We start from the raw sequence: 17458 nt of genomic DNA, 5'->3' as shown, positions 1-17458 counted from the left end.
GTGTCAGATTGAGTCCCAAAACACACTTGTAGCCAATCAGCAGTAAGGGGGCATGTCTTGTAATAATATAGAGAAGCACGCGCTCAATTTGAGTCCACAGGATGCATATAAGCTGATCGTCTAGATGGAGAGAGATACCTTATAGACAATATATCTGTGTTGCTCTTATCTGTGTGTCATCTTCACTTAGTTCTTCAGTCTTCATCTAAAACTAATAGACAGTTTACTTTTAGTATCAATTTAAATATGTGCAACATGGTATCAATTATAAATGTGTAACATCTATGCTTTTTCTCCAGTGTGTTTTATCGAGATACTGGAGGGATGTTTTTCCTCAGTACTCATATTGTGAAGTGTATCTTCTGTGAATGTTTGACTCCCAGCAAACACACATCTGAGTTTGTTTACACCTGAGCCGAGACTCTGAACACACACACACACACACACACACAGCAGATTTTCACACTCGAGAAACTGTTCTCGCCTCACACACGCAAACACACACACACTCAAACACATGTGTTCGATGCAGCTGCACAGAACTGATAGATTGCACTGCTTCTCTAAAGATGTATTGTCTTCAGAGCTGGGTAGTAACTGATTGCATGTAATCTGGAACATGTAATCAGATTCCCAAAAAATTTGTAAAAGTTGAAAAAACTTAAATGTTTAAGGCAACCAACTTCAGGAGATTTTTGAGTTTTCTCTTGTATTGCTTACATATGATTACATAAAAAAGCCTGTCTCAGACAGACTTGGAGGTTTTTCATCTGAAGTCTCCATAGAGATGGATAGTTCTAGTAACGGATGAGTATTTAGAGGTTCTCCCAGTCATTAATCAGTGATGATGTGCTCTTAAACACACGACCGTCATGAGACTCACACTCGAGTCGTTTCAGCTCCTGTGTGTATCAGAGAAGAGTGTGCACAACACCATAAATGTATTTCTTTATTTCTGTGATTGTTGCTGTTGTAGTTATCTGTGCTTGAGGTGTTTTGATATCTCATGCACTCACTGAGTGTGTAGATTGCCTTCTCTCTGCAGATGAATAGCGATACAAAGAATAACAAATGGAGGCAATGCAATCATGACGGGCCGCTGCACCTTCCGCTTAGGTAATGACGGCCCATGTGTGTGTGTGTGTGTGAGATTATGCCTGATGCGCTTCTTCAACCTGCCTGATTACCTGTCAGCATGAGCTGGAGGCCTGACAGAAGCAGCACACACACACCGCAGGTGAGCAGAGAGAGAGAGAGAGTGTGTGTGTGTGTGTGTGTGTGTGTGTGTGTGTGTGAACGCAGAGAGACGAGGAGCGTCTCCTTTATTGAAGCTCTGGATGTGTGTCGGTACGCAGCTGTGCAGAGGACAGGAGTGATTGCTGCTAGATGGCATGCATTATTCTCACTATGCACACAATTCTGCCTCCTAATGTCCCACAAATATGCCCACAACAAACTTCCAGGCTTTTCTAAAGGGCTGTAGGAACTGGCTGAAGAAAAACAGCGGATGTTTGTGTTCCCAAACAAATGGGATGCGTGTCACAAACACGTTCCATTCTCATGCAGCTTTAGAGAAGAGTTCAGCCAGAAATGAACATTTTGTGAGAATCAAAGCACGATGCATCTTCACACGTCTGATGTTAATGTTTACCCTCAAATCCATCGTATGACTTTATACGTTTGGGAGCATATAAGTCATATGGAACACATTTTATGTTGTTTTTGTGTTTTTCTGAACTTTTGTATATATATAATAACCAAATGTAAAATTTAGAGTGAGGAAAAAGTGACTATTTAACAGTTAATTTTTACTACCGTAATTAATTGTCATTTTAAATCTTTGCCTCCATTCTTTAAACCAGGTTTAACCCTATTTGACAGCAATACATTTTTATTCATTCAAGTGTCTACTTTAATATTTTAAATAGCCTAACTTCTGAAAACAAAACAAAAAAAATGTATTAATATTTATTTATTTATTGTGTGTGTTCCTAGCTATTAACATAACTGATACAATTTGTTTCCAGTGGCAGCAGGAGCATCCGGGGGATACAGCATTTAGTAAAGTGTGTGTGTGTGTGTGTGTGTGTGTGTGTGCAGTTCCACTGAGGTCTTTTAAAAGTCAGGTCCTTCCTTCTGCAGACTCTCGTAGTCTGTGGTGACGGCCACCAACTGTGCAGAGAGAACGAGAGAATACATTTAAATGTAGTTAGCGTAAATTAAGATCATCAGAATATCATAAAAGACAAAACAACATGCATACAAACAAGACACACACAGACTGTGTGACAGGCTCCGCTGGCCCTCATTACGTGATCTGGCTCTGTGTACAAGTTTTTTCAGAGAAAGTGTATTTGAGACTTTTAGGGTTTGTGAACTGATTTAATAAAGGAAATAAATCCAGAATACTTGCATCTTGTCTATGCATGTGATGTTGAGGAGTTGAGTGTGTAAGTGCTTGTTAAAGGGGTCATCGGATGCCCATTTTCCACAAGTTGATATGAGTATCATCTTAATGAAAACTCTATAATTTACACACAAATTTCTAAATACTAGTGTAAAACAACATCCTTTTTATCCTGTCAAAAACAGCTCTGTTCACAGCAATCCGTTTCGGAGCATGTCCCTTTAAATGCTAATGAGCTCTGCTGGCCCCGCACCTCTCTTCCAGCTGCTCACTGATTGACTGTTTCCTTTAGCCACATTTAGCTGCGAAACTGGCTAAAGGAAACAGTCAATCAGTGAGCAGCTCGGAAGAAAGGGGCGGGGGGCGGGGCCAGCAGAGCTCATTAGCATTTAAAGGGACATGCTCCGAAGCGGCTTGCTGTGAACAGAGCTGTTTTTTTAACTAGCACATTATTAGGAAAAGTGATTTGCAAAGATTCATTAAAAAACATATTTGAAACTATTTGAAAATCTGGAATCTGAGAGTGCAAAAAAAATCTTCTTTCAAGTTCTTAGCAATGCATATATTACGTTTACTGAATTGTGCATCCGATGTACCCTTTAAGGAGAGTTTGCTGTTACTCGGTGATCAGATGCACAATTTCCACCTGCTGGACAGAAAACAGCTAAAAACTCCACAGATGCACAATTCCTGCATTCATGTTTCTGTGAAAAGGTCTCGAAGCGTCAGCTTTTATGTGACAGAAAGCATGTTTCTGTTGCGAATGCGTGACAGGAGACATGTTCTTCAGCCGCTGTTATTTTCTTCTCATATTCTCATTGATCTCTCTCTCTCTCTCTGCTTCTGTTTCTCTCATTATGATTAATGTTGAGACGCCACTGGATTCTTGATTTCTGACCTTTGGCTCCTGTTGTGAATCAAACATGTCGAGCTGTGACCTTTCATGAGCCTGAACTGAACTGAACTTCCTGGAAGAAGGAGAGGAAAGTCTTTATTTTTTCCATCTGCTTTTGCTTCATTTTTGGTATATTGTTTTAAAGGTGTTGTTATTGCTTGTATATTACAGTAAGTTTGCACAGAACATAGTTTCTCATTCATTTGCCAGCAACTTTTATGCTTAGTGGAAGCAATTAGTCATATTCTGTTGTGATTCTAATGTCCAGCTTTGAACTGATTTTAACAGCAACACTCAAACAATAATAATACACTTTAAATCTTAATAGCGTTTATGGCTGGTTTGGCAGTTTATTACAAACACATTGTAGGATTAAAAATAAATGTGTTACCTTTGTTTCCGCAGAGGACAAAATGTTTGGCACAGCCGGATCTTTCAATAAAAGATATTGTGAAAAACCGGCAGCATGTTTGGAATAATTCAGAAAACCGTGAGATCAAATGTGAAGAACAAATGGAAAGTTTATCTTTCAGTCTCTCAGGCACATCATTAAAAATAAACTTCATCCATGAATTTCTAAAGCTGGGATTTTCATGAAGGATGCAAAGTTTTTGGAGGTTCAATTCGTGTTTAACAGCTCGACTCTGGATCTTTGGATTGATAGATACGGAAGGCCGATAGGGCCAAAAGTCCTTAAACAGAAAACATTACATTTGAGCATCAACATGCCCTGTTCATCCACATTAATGGAATACTTATATACCAACATAACATTGTGTCACATTTAAAAATATAGTCTAATAAATAACAATATTATTTGTTGTTGTCCTTGTTTTATCCATTAACGTGGACAGACAATGCATGTTAAGAGTCAAATTACATTATTCCTTTTAAAGACTTTTGACCCTAACCACCTTCCATACTGACTTGTGATTGATGGATATGGAAGCCCAAAGGGGTCTTTAAACAGAACATGAACATTTTGTAGACAACATGCACTGTTTGTCTCTGATAAAGGGAAAGTTTACCCAAAAATGAAAATTCTGTAATTACTCAATAATTAATTACTCCCCCTTATGTTGGTCCAAACCCACAAAGTAGGTTTTTTTTATTTTTGGTTATGTTTAGTTTCTCATGCAAACCAATTTTCCTGCTTCGATTAATAAAATACAGGTTTATCTCTAAATGTATCCACATATTAATCTTTTATTGAGTTTATTGCAGCATTGCTTTACTGATTCCTACTGTGGTAAGTAAATTAATTAATGTTGCAATGTAAATTAAGATGTTTCTGGCTGAAAAGGAATGTTGAACTAAACAACGAAATGAAATTATGGCCCCGACCACCTTCCATAAATGCACACCTCATTGATTGATAAGACAGTAACAGCATGTTAAGGGAGTATCGAGGGGAATCGTGACGCCACAAGTCACCAGAATTCAAAAGATTAGAAAATAATTCATATTTCAAACTGGGGAGTAAGGTTTGACTCCATTTCACAACTGCTTTAAATAGTCGCCCTCTTCTAAAACCTCCAGTTGCATTGTTTCCTCAAACTGTGTTTGCAAGCGTGCATCAAACTGGGCTGATCCGGGAACAGCGGGAATGACGGATCTGTGACGGATCTGTCTGCGCTGTCAGTCTGCCGCTGATCACAGAGCAGTCTCTGGGCTGTTTACCTTGTACTGATAGGTCGGGCCGAGATTGCTCCACGGTTTGGGGTTATTCTTCCTGTCCCAGCTGACAGAATGAGGGTAAGGCCAGACGGGAGAGGAAAGAGAGAGCGAGTGAAAACAGAGCAGTGGAAGGAGGAGCGGCTGTAAAGAGGGTAATTATCAGCTGGAGGTGACCGAGGCCAGTTATTTGGCAACCTGCCTTCGTTCATTAAGCAAAGTTGTTAACACAGCAAACTAAACAAATGTGATGATGGACAGGAGTATGGTTATGATTATAGCACAGGTAAGAAGTTAAATCAAGGAAACAGCAGTGTGCCTTCAGTGTTAAATTGTTACATTCATTAATAGTAATCAGCATAAAATTTTATTTTTTTGCAGTAAACAGTCTGATTCATTCTTTTTCTCCATTTACAGAAATCGATGCTTAACAGTAACTAAAAACCATCGACGACAGACCTGTTGTGAGCTCCAAGGTTGTTAATTGATTATCTATGCTTCTGTTCAAGCCATTCATTTACATTCTTTGAACTTATTTTTTAAAATAATCATGTTTAGCCCTATACAGCTATATATATATATATATATATATGTGTGTGTGTGTGTGTGTGTATACATGTATGGAAGAGCACGAGACGATCATCAGATGTCAATGTGAGTGTGTTACTCAAGTCAGATTTATTATTTGTATAGCGCTTTTCAAAATATACTGTCGAAGCAGATTCACAGAAAAACATAGTTTTTTTTAATATCATCTTAATGTCATCAGGCCTTATAGTTACATTTAGCAGAGCTGGGCGAGATAATATAGTTTACATTTTTTATATGAACAATCGTGCAGCAACATCTCATTAACATCGATGCATTTGGCAGAAGATTTTATGCACAGAGAGATGCATTGCATTCAAGGTGTACAATTATCAGTACATTAGCTATCTGGGAATTGAACCCATGATATTGGTGTTGCAGGTGCCATGATCCACTTGTTGATCTACAGTAATACTACATCCTAAACCTGCAACAACAAGGTCCTAGGTTTGACTCCCAGAGAATGCATAAGCTGATAACAAGTTTACTTTAAATGCAATGCAATGTAAGTTGATAAAAGTGTCTGCCAAATGTATAAATGTAAATATATAGCTTTCTAGTAGCATTCCTTAAACAGTAAAGCATAGTGCATGTAATGCCAAAGTCATGTGTTCGATTCCCAGGGAATGCATGAACTTAAAACTTTGATTGCGGTGTAAAAAAAGAAAACGGTACTAGCGATGGCAAGGTCATGGGTTCGATTCCCAGTGAATGCAACTTATTAATATTTAACTTAAATGCAATGTAAGTTGATAAAAGAGTCTGCCAAATTCATATATGTAGATATATAGCTTTCTAGTCGCATTGCTCAAACAGTACAGCATTGTGCATGCAAGTCATGGGTTCGATTCCCAGTGAAAGCATAAACTGATAAATAGTGCAAATTGAATGCAATGTACGTGGCTTTGGATAAAAGTTTCTTCAAAATGCATACACGTAGATCTATCTTTCCTGTAGCATTCCTCAAACAGTATAGAGCATGGTGCATGCAACACCAAAGTCACGGGTTCGATTCCCAGAGAATGCATGAACTGAAAAAATATATATGCCTTGAAAGCAATGTAAGCTGACTTTAGATAAAGGTGTTGGCCAAATGCATAAACATAAATACCTAAGTAAAGACTCATCTGGTTTAAGTAACTTTAACTTACTCAGCAAGTACTGCTGCTTCATCAGTGAGCTGAAAGAGCGAGGAAAATGCAGGAGACGCATTATGAATGCAGTCTGACACGTTTCAGGACGCAACAGCGTGTGAAATAAAGCTTGTGCAGTTAGAAGTGTGTGTGAGTTCATGTACTTGCGTCAGGTTTGGTTTCAGGTCTAAATGAACAAACACACACACACACACACACACACACACTCTTTTATATGCATGGAGACACACTGTGTGTGTCAGTCTGAGTTGAGCGGACAAGGACACGGCCACTAGTGTGTGTGTGTGTGTGTGTGTGCGTGTGTGTGTGTGTGTGTGAGAGAGAGACTCACACTCCACTGCCGATCAGACTGAGTGACAGGATCTCACACACACACACATCCTACCGGGAGACTTCAGTGTGTGTGTGTGTGTGTGTGTGTGTGTGTGTGTGTGTAAATGATGACAGGGATTAGAATAGAAATACATATTAAAAGAGGAAATGTGAAGCATCATTTCGAATACCAGAATCACCAGGTTTTTTCTGCGATTGAGAACCTGAGAGACAGGCAGACACAGACTTAGCCTTATGTTGTCAAAACTGCCTCCTGTTACAGTGATTTGCATAATCCCCCAGGGGTTACTGGGAGATATTCAAATTAGCTTATCAAGTATGTTTAAGCGTCGTTAGCCGAGCGCAACATGTGTTTGCTTTGCTTCCTCTCTCATCTCTCAGCTCGACTCGATCCTGACAGGCGTTCTGCGGTCATTTGATGTTTTCGGGTGTTAGTCTGACACACACCTGCAGTTACAAGCTCTCTGTAGATGATGATGATGATGATGATGAAGTTTCACAGAAACACTCATTCAATGTTTACGACTCATTAAAGATGTATAGTAATATACATCTTTATAGCTTTAATCCAAACCCTATGCATAGTAAGAACATGTTGTTAATATCTATTTTAAGGTGTCCTTGTCACATGTAACATGTACTTACTATTATTAGAACAATACATTTTTTTTATATAATTACATGCAAGTAATCCTAAAACAAACCCTAATCCTAACCTAACCATATAGTAAGTAGACGTTAATTAATATCAATTAAAGTTAATTAATGTGTAATTACACTGTATCAAGGACACCTTAAATTAAAGTGTAACCAATATTTCTTATATTAAGACTACTATTCTTAATATTAGTATGTAATGTTTTTTTTTTCTAGTTAGTTTTACTTGTATTTATTTTCATAAATTACCTCTTTTTTTACAGTTTTAGTCTTCCCAGCTGCAGTCTCTTAATACAGTGTTTTAATAAACTGGAACATTGATTGAAAATACAAACATTAAAGTAATAATTTTCTCTGTAATTTGTTTGCATTGTTTTGCACTTTTGTTGTTTTTATCACAATTACCTTCTTTACCCTCCTGCTGAGCGCTTTATTTGAAATGATTATATTTTTTGATGATTTCAGGTGTTTTTCTCTGTGAATATGAGCAAAGGTGATAACTGTAGGAACACATCAGCTCTGTTCCTCTGCTCTTCTCATGAGTGTCATATTCAGGATTCACACTTCTGAGTGAGGAAAACAACAGCTTTCTTATTTATTTGTGAAGTCACACTTGCTCGTGACTGTAACACCTGTGTGATGGCCGAGAGAGAGAGAGACAGAGAGAGAGAGACAGAGAGCTTTAACAGCATCTGCTGCAACATCTGCTCCTGACCTGCAACAACCCAGAGACATAAACTTTAAACAGCAGCCACTGAACCAAGAGTTTTCTGTCCTTTAGTCAAATATAGTCTACTGTATTCTCACAGAAAGAGAGAGAGCCTTTGAATGTAGATTTAATTAAATTAAAAATGAAAAATAATGGGGAAAAAAATGAAAAAATCATAATTGCAAGATTCAGTATCTTTTGAGTCTGACATTTTTATTCCCCCAAAGTTCATGCATTTTTGACTTTTCTCTCTATTCTTACTGCATGATATAAACTCTCAATTCAGAGGAAAAAAGTTCAAAGTGCAAGATATAAACCCTGTGTGTGTGTGTGTGTGTGTGTGTGTGTGTGTGTGTGTGTGTGTGTGTGTGCTTGTGCGTGTGCGTGTGTGTGCTTGTGCGTGTGCGTGTGCGTGTTTGTGTGTCTGTGTCTGTGTCTGTGTCTGTGTGTGTGTGTGTGTGTGTGTGTGTGTGTGTGTGTCTGTGAGTGAGTGAGTGTGTGTGTGTCTGTGTATGTGTCTGTGTGTGTGTGTGTGTGTGTGTGTGTGTGTGTGTGTGTGTGTGTGTGTGTGTGTGTGTGTGTGTGTCTGTATCTGTGTCTGTGTGTGTGTGTGTGTGTGTGTGTGTTTGTGTTTGTGTGTGTGTCTGTGTCTGTGTTTGTGTCTGTGTCTGTGTCTGTGTCTGTGTCTGTGTCTGTGTGTGTGTGTGTGTGTGTGTGTGTGTGTGTGTGTGTGTGTGTGTGTGCGCACAGCCATTTGTATGTTTTTGTTTCCACCACGGATTAAAAAATAAAAAAGGTAAATGCAACTTTTTATCTCACAATTCTCTTTCTCACAATTGTTGAGTTAGAAACATTTGTGTGTTAGCATCTCCTAATTCTGATTTATATATCAGATTTGTGGCTAATTTACATCTTGTAAAAAAGTCAGAAATTTTAGAAAGCAAGTCAGAATTGAGAGATAAAAAGATGCAAAAACATTTTTTTCTGTGGCAGGAACAAACTTAAACATAAATCTAAATGTTAAAATAATTACACACTAGTTTACATCCAGCAAAACTTTTTTTGCAAGCAAACAAACAAAGCTTATTTATTTCATTTTGTGTGTTGTTTTTATTTATTTATTATTATTTTTTGCTCATTAAAGAAAACTCCTTCACATTATGTCATTTACAAGCCTCTGAAAGAAAGAATAAGCTCAAGACAGAAGCCTGTAAATGACACAGTAATGGTGTGTTTTACTGTAAAATCACTCTTAATACAGTATCTGTTACTGTTAAACACACTGAAAGATTAACACAGTTTGGTGGCGTTTGCATAACAGTAATTCATTTGGTTTTGTTAACCTTCCAAACAAACGGCATGAATCTGGGTCATCACACGCTCGTCGTCAGTAATACAGCTATTGTCTCAATAAACAATGTCTGTTTTGTTTGTGTGCGGTAATGTGTGGGACTTTAGTGTTCTAAATGCATGGAAATAAATATTTTACCCTGACTTGATATTTAAAGACTTAAAAACATGCTCGTTTTGAGATGTGTTTATAATAAACATTTAATAGGACATTCATAAGAGCTCTTCACAAACCTCACCTGTTCTCAGAGAAACAAACTACTACAATGCAGAAGCACAATAGAGTTCGTGAGTTCCTCATTTTCACTGAGTGAGTGAAGTGACATACGGCCAAGTATGGTGACCCATACTCAGAATTTGTGCTCTGCATTTAACCCATCCGAAATGCACACACACAGAGCAGTGAACACACACACACACACTGTGAGCACACACCCGGAGCAGTGGGCAGCCATTTATGCTGCGGCGCCCGGGGAGCAGTTGGGGGTTCGATGCCTTGCTCAAGGGCACCTAAGTCGTGGTATTGAAGGTGGAGAGAGAACTGTACATGCACTCCCCCCACCCACAATTCCGTCCGGCCCGAGACTAGAACTCACAACCCTTCGATTGGGAGTCCAACCCTCTAACCATTAGGCCACGACTTCCCACAAAAATGGTGGAGGAACTGTGATGCTGAATGTCAGGAGTAAATGAGGGTTAAACTCGTTAAACCCCGGGATGCTTCCTCGCCTGCTGGGACATCGTTCTGAACATCTTCATCTTCCACAACACAGCGATAGTGAACAGGCAGTGTGGCTGAAAGTGAGAACAAGTGTGGATTATGAGTTATTCTGTGACAGCACTACAGTATCACCATCTGACAGAAAGACATTCTTAAGAGTGACATTTGATCAAAAATATAGTAAAATAGTGAAATATTATTAAAATTTAAAACAGCTGTTTTCTATGTAAACATCTGTTAAAATATAATTTATTTCTGCGATCAAAGATGTATTTTCAGCATCATTACTACAGTCTTCAGTGTCACATGATCTTCAGAAATCATGGTAATCTGAAAAAAATATATATATTTTAGGTTTTAGTAATTTTATTGTTTTTGTCATTTTAAGTAGGCTATTTTTAAAAACATATCTACTGTACATAGTTTTTTTTTATAATTTTTATTTCAATTTTAGTTATTTTGGTTCGTCGCATTAAACTAAATTACAATAGGAAAACTCTGAAAGAAAACGGTTTTATCTTATATTTTATTTTAGTGAACGTTTATTTTATTTCAAGTAAGTTTTCTATTCTTTTATTTTTTGTTAACTCTTTCTTCGCCATTGATGAATTATCTCTTCTTTTAGAAGACAACGACAAGTTTTTACGGCTTTTTGTGTTTTCACTGTTATACACTTGGGGGCGCTGTTACACATCTTCTGCACAAGTACAAAACCTCCCGAACAAAAACACACGTGAACACAACGGAGAAACTTATGTAAACAGATGCATATGATAAATAATGCAATCATCAGCAATAGACAGCATATAAATGAAAACTGCATAATGTTACGGAGTAAAATGTTGATCCAGGAAGTATTTGAATAGCTCATATATTTATAAAGTATGTTGATGGTTAGAATGTGGCTCGTCAGAAGTGAAGTGACAGACCGTTAAAGAGATGAATATGAAAGATAATAATGTCTCCAGATATTACAGACCTCTTGATGTAAACCAGCAAACCCTGATCATACAGAGAGCAGAAAATCACCCAGAATTTGTATGTTTCTGTGAATTATTCCCTGTAGTTTTCCATCTATTCTGAAAAGAGAAGTGAACAGGAGCGTCTCGTCGTGTGAATATCGAGCTGTGGGTTTCCATTGTTAAAGACGCTTGAAATGAAGGAGGTGAAAGACGTGAAGAAATGGCATTTGTGAGGAATTGATTGTGTTTTACACAGACAGTAGAATAGCGTGTTTAATTTCTGTTCCTCCTGCTTTGACGTTTGGGTCTGTATGAACACACACACACACACACACACTCACACACACCTGTGTTCACGTGTTCTCACATCCTCCTCTCACGGATGAATCTAAGCACCTGTTGAGATGTGATTCACACACTTTGAATGAGAAGATGCTGCATCCAGTGGGGACATAATGTCTAAAAGGGACCAGTTTTTTAAGAATAGAATTAGAATAGAGAGGGCTAGAGTTAGAGGGTCAAATAAAGATGGATGAGTTGTGTTTTTAGACGATTCTAGAAGATGGCTTAAGATTATATTTAATAATATTTAACTGTCATCAGCAGAATGATGACACAAATTCTATTTCAGCTGTAAAGCAGCTCTTAAATTACATCAATTATTTTCTTTGAAGCTGCTTTGAAACAATCTGCACTATAAAGTGCTATAGAAATAAATGTAAAAACAGTTATTGGCGATATGTGATAAGTGACAGAAACTGTATGAAAGTGGAAAAACGAAATTATTTTCATTACAAATCTACTCCAATAATATTTGTTCTATTTTTAATGTTGAATTTTTTTTAGTGTATTCAGAAAACACGCTTTTGAAACAAGATGGAAACTAGTTTTAAAGACAAGAGAAGAAACATAATTTACCATAAGTTGATAAACTGACTAAAAGGCACTGTAATAAATCTTAAGTATTTTTTGGAATAAAAAAAAGTTTTTTGGGGAGAAAACAAAAATCGGAGAGAAAGAAATCTTAGGACTTCTGTTTAGCAGGAGACGTAGATCGTCCCCCGCACTTTTTCGGGCAAATATGTGTTCGTATAGAGGTTTTCAAGAGCTGGTGTGGATAAATATATATTTAAACTCAAGGAGACATGATAGTCTGCTCATGACCTGATGTTTTTTTTTTCGGATCCAGAAGGCGAGATGAACATCACAGAGCGCTAAACTCTCCTGCAGTGTTTGTTTCATTCATACTCAAAGCCGGGGGGCGCTCTCGTGCAGAAGGTAATATCAGGAAACTCCTAATATGGACAATAGCATCCGTTTTCGGTTTTGTTTTTTTCAAGTCCAAAAAAATCTCCAGCAGGTCATAAATAAAGTATATGAACAAGTGCTAATTGACATAGCATTTATTACAGTATATAAACTATTCTACCTTATTATGTGATAAAAAGTGTTTGTAGTATAGGCCTATAAACAAATCATTATTATTTGTTATTGTCCAACAGTTATAGATTTCTAAGCCAATTAAAAGCTAGATATTTGAGAAAAATTCAGAAATTATTCTGATATTCTGATTTGCTGCTAAAAAACAAACAAAAATAAAAAACCCTTGTATTATGATTATGTTAAAAACAGCTGAGTATAATTTTTCAGGTATCTTTGATGAACAGAAAATTCAAAAGAGCTGCATTTATCTGAAATAGAAATCTCTTGCCTTTATCATCACTTTTTTTACAAGTATTAATTTCTATCATTTATTTAACAAAACAACAAAAAAAAATATACTGACTAAGATTTTTGGGATAGTTTTTTTCTCTCCCTCTCTCTCTCATATTGTGATTCAGGGCTTCCATAGAAAATAATATGTACATAAACACAATAAGTGATTCACTTTTAAACAGATTGCCTTTTACCATTGTCTTTCAGGTTTGATCAGATTCGAAGACAAATGAGAAGAAACCTTCTTGAGAAAAACCAAACGGAATGTATTTATAAATGAAATCCTGTGGTAATTTCTCTTCTTTATCTTTAACAATACAAAATCAGTGTTTCCTTCAGGTATCTATCAGTGGTTGAGGATGTCGGTTGTTGAATGGCACCTGTTGCACACCTGTGAGATCTCAAACATCAGACGACCTCACACACATCACCTCCATCAATCTTGAAGCAGCTATATGTGTGTAAACATTAGACTTCACACAGCACGGCTATAAATGTTTGAACAGATTAGAAACGTGTGTGTGATGTGTGTTGGAGAGCTTGTTCTACAGATTCATTTGTGAAGGTTATCAGGAGAAAAACGAGACGAGTCCAATGTGTGTCAGACTGTGATTTAAAACACTCACAGAACACCACATCTTATTTATTTGCATAAAAAGATGTTTTTCAAAGAATGAAATTGTTAATGAATTATTTGTAATTCAGGTTCTGGAGGAGACAGACGGAGGAACGGGGAAGCAGCGGGTGGCTCGTCAGCAGCTGTTAAAGCTCACACGAAGAACTGAAGCCATCTGTGAGTCTGAACAGTGTGAGTCTGTCAGTCACCGTTCAGAACCGGAACAGAACCGCACGCAACAGTTCTGAGAGTCACACCCTCAACAGACACGACTGACACATTCAGACACATCAGACATGCAAAATATAACTACCTGTTACAGACACACTGTACAAAAAACACTCTTTAGAGCCACCCTTCAGCCTCACAGCCTTTGACAATCTTCAGTGTTTCTAAATTTGAACACCTTGGCTACAGCTTCACAACACCCTAACAACTGCACAGCAATACCTTGACAACAGCATCACAACACCCTGACAACAGCATCACAACATCCTGACAACCGCCCAGCAACACCTTGACAACAGCATCGCAACACCCTAAAAACTGCATAGCAACACCTTGACAACAGCATCACAACATCCTGACAACCGCACAGCAACGCCTTGACAACAGCATCACAACACCCTAACAACCCCACAGAAACACCTTGACGACAGTATTGCAAAATCCTGACAACCGCTCAGCAACAACTTGACAACAGCATCGCAACACCCTAACAACCCCACAGAAACACCTTGACGACAGTATTGCAAAATCCTGACAACCGCTCAGCAACAACTTGACAACAGCATCGCAACAACCTGATGAGCGTGCAGCAACACCTTGAAAACTGCATAGCAACACCCTGACAACAGCATTGCAACACATTAACAACAGCATAGTAGCACCGTGACAACTGCACAGCAACACCTTGACACCAACATAGCAACATCCTGAGAACACCATAGCAACACCTTGAAAACTGGATAGCAACACCTTGACACCCACACATGGTTCTAAACTCTGAGCCTAATCTTGAAAACCACATAGCAACATCTTGACAACAGCATTGCAAAATCCTGACAACCGCTCAGCAACACCTTGACAACAGCATCGCAACACCCTAAAAACTGCACAGCAACACCTTGACAACTGTATCACAACATCCTGACAACCGCACAGCAACACCTTGACAACAGAATCACAATACCCTAACAACTGCACAGCATCACCTTGACAACAGAATCACAACACCCTAACAACCCCACAGCAACACCTTGAAAACTGCATAGCAACACCTTAACAACTGCACAGCAACACCTTGACACCAACATAGCAACATCCTGAGAACACCATAGCAACACCTTGACAACTGGATAACAACACCTTGACACCCACACATGGTTTTAAACTCTAAGCCTAATCTTGAAAACCACATAGCAACATCTTGACAACAGCATTGCAAAACCTGATGATCGCACAGCAACACCTTGACAACCAAAAAGCAACACATTTAAAACGGGACAACAACATCTTAAAAACCACATGGCAACACCGACATTCCCCAAACAATCTACATAGCAACACCTTTGACAACCACACAGAAATGACAACAATACCCTGACAACCATGGAAGCAGCTCTTGGTTTTCACACGCGTGTCAGTGTCATAAACCTGAGCCAATGTCTTCCAGAAAAAAAGCCTTTTAAACGGTTGATGGCAAAAAGCCTCCATGCCTCGAGTTCACATTAGCCACGGTCCTAAAGGGACGGGACGCCGTTGCTAATTCAGTTTTTAGAACAATGCATCCCGTTCCCATCACAGCCTGAGAAAGAGCTTCATAAATGAAAGAGGAGAGCAACAGAAATCAGCTTCTCGGAGTAACGGCATGAATAATGTGCATATTAGAGGATGTTATTGCTGCTTTTTACTGTCCACCCGAATAATGAATTTATCACTTTATGGCAAAATCCATAATGGAATTACATGAAGGTGTTGTGCGGAGAAGTCATTACAAACTGAATTATTCGTCTCTTTGCGTCTCTCTTTCTCTCTGAGTGATGCTGTGTTTGTGGCCTCGGTCGTGACGGCCCTCACTGACGCCTGCAGCACAATCAGACCAACGATTATTAATATTTCTGTGCTCCTCTCTTCTCCTCTCTGGTGTAGCTTTATGCAGCTCTTCTGGTTTGATCTGCTCCTGGTAAAACTGAGCCTCAGGTCTGTTCTGATGCAGAAATACACACACAAACACAAACACAATATACAATAAACTATCTGATCGTATCCTGCTCATAATGGCTTCCTGTCTCTACTGTCTATACAAATACAGACAAAAATACATCAAAATATATGTAAATATTTTTAAACAACCATAATTATAAATATGAAAACTAGATTTTTATAAATATGTCATTCTTTTTAATACTATATTAAGGAAATATTATAATATAAAAATGCCAAAAATCTATCTTTAAATACATGCATGTAAATAATTTAGTATTACATAAATTAATATAAAAATATAATAATCAAGCCTCTTCTGTTCTATAGAAATTAAATGCTAAAATATCAAATATTAATGAATAACTATTGACATAAAAAGATATAAATATATATACAAAATAAATATGTGTGTCTATATTAATATATTGTTAACAATATACCTACATCTTAATGCATGTTATTAATAAGAAAATAGATTAATATAAATATTAATTATATATATATATATATATATATATATATATATATATATATATATATATATAATTAATATTTATATTAATCTATTTTCTTAAATTAATATATCATCCAGATGTTTCTTTGACAGACCCCCATATTGCAAAATCGATTCCTGGCAGTAGTGAAGTATCAGTGTGGGTGTGTGGGCTGTTTTGTGTCCGAGCCGCAGGTTTATTATGTGCTGAAGTTAATATTATTGATATTAGGAGAGGAAAGACCCTCGATCCGTGACAGATGTGTTTCATTTGAGGAGAAACGCTCGATGTCTTCCGTCATTACGGAGAGAGCTGAAGGCTGTCCTTCTGTTGAAGAGACTCGGATTCACTGTTTAAGATCAGCTGTTCAAAAGAGATCTGGCTGGATTTTGGACAAAAAATTGGTAAAATTTGAAGAAGAAAAAAAATCTGATTTTCTGTTTGCTTTTGATCTGGATTGAATCCTCAGTTTGTGTTGTTTAAAACATTTTAGTGAAATTTTGGTCCAAAAAAAACACAAAACAAACTGAATTATTCTGATTCCGGCAGATTTTTGTTTTCCCATCACCATGTCCCTTTAGGGGCTCCGTAGAGCACTAATCCAGATTCTGAAGAAGTGTGTATCTGGATCAGGGTGATCCAATCCAATTTTGCTTTGAAAAACCGACACAGAAATAAGATCCTGGATCTCCAGAAACAGATGATCGTGATCCAGACTGAAGTGTGTGAAGGACCTGCTCCTGGTGTGTGTTTGAGGGAGATCTGTGAGTGTCTGGTTAGCAGCTCGCGCTCACATTACTCTTCATTACGAGCGAGTCGAAGTACAGCGCATTCGCGTCTCTCACCACAAACTCAAATTTATTGAGCTGCCTGACTCCTGCTAATTGAAAGAAATTGTGTGTCTGTTTGTGTTCCAGGCGCTTTGAGGAGCAGTGTGTGGCACGAGGATGTGTGAGGAGCAGTGGCTCGTGAGC

The sequence above is a fragment of the Carassius gibelio genome, chromosome B6 (assembly GCF_023724105.1).
Source record: "Carassius gibelio isolate Cgi1373 ecotype wild population from Czech Republic chromosome B6, carGib1.2-hapl.c, whole genome shotgun sequence".
NCBI classification, from domain to species: Eukaryota; Metazoa; Chordata; class Actinopteri; order Cypriniformes; family Cyprinidae; genus Carassius; species Carassius gibelio.
This window is presented reverse-complemented; position numbering follows the sequence as displayed.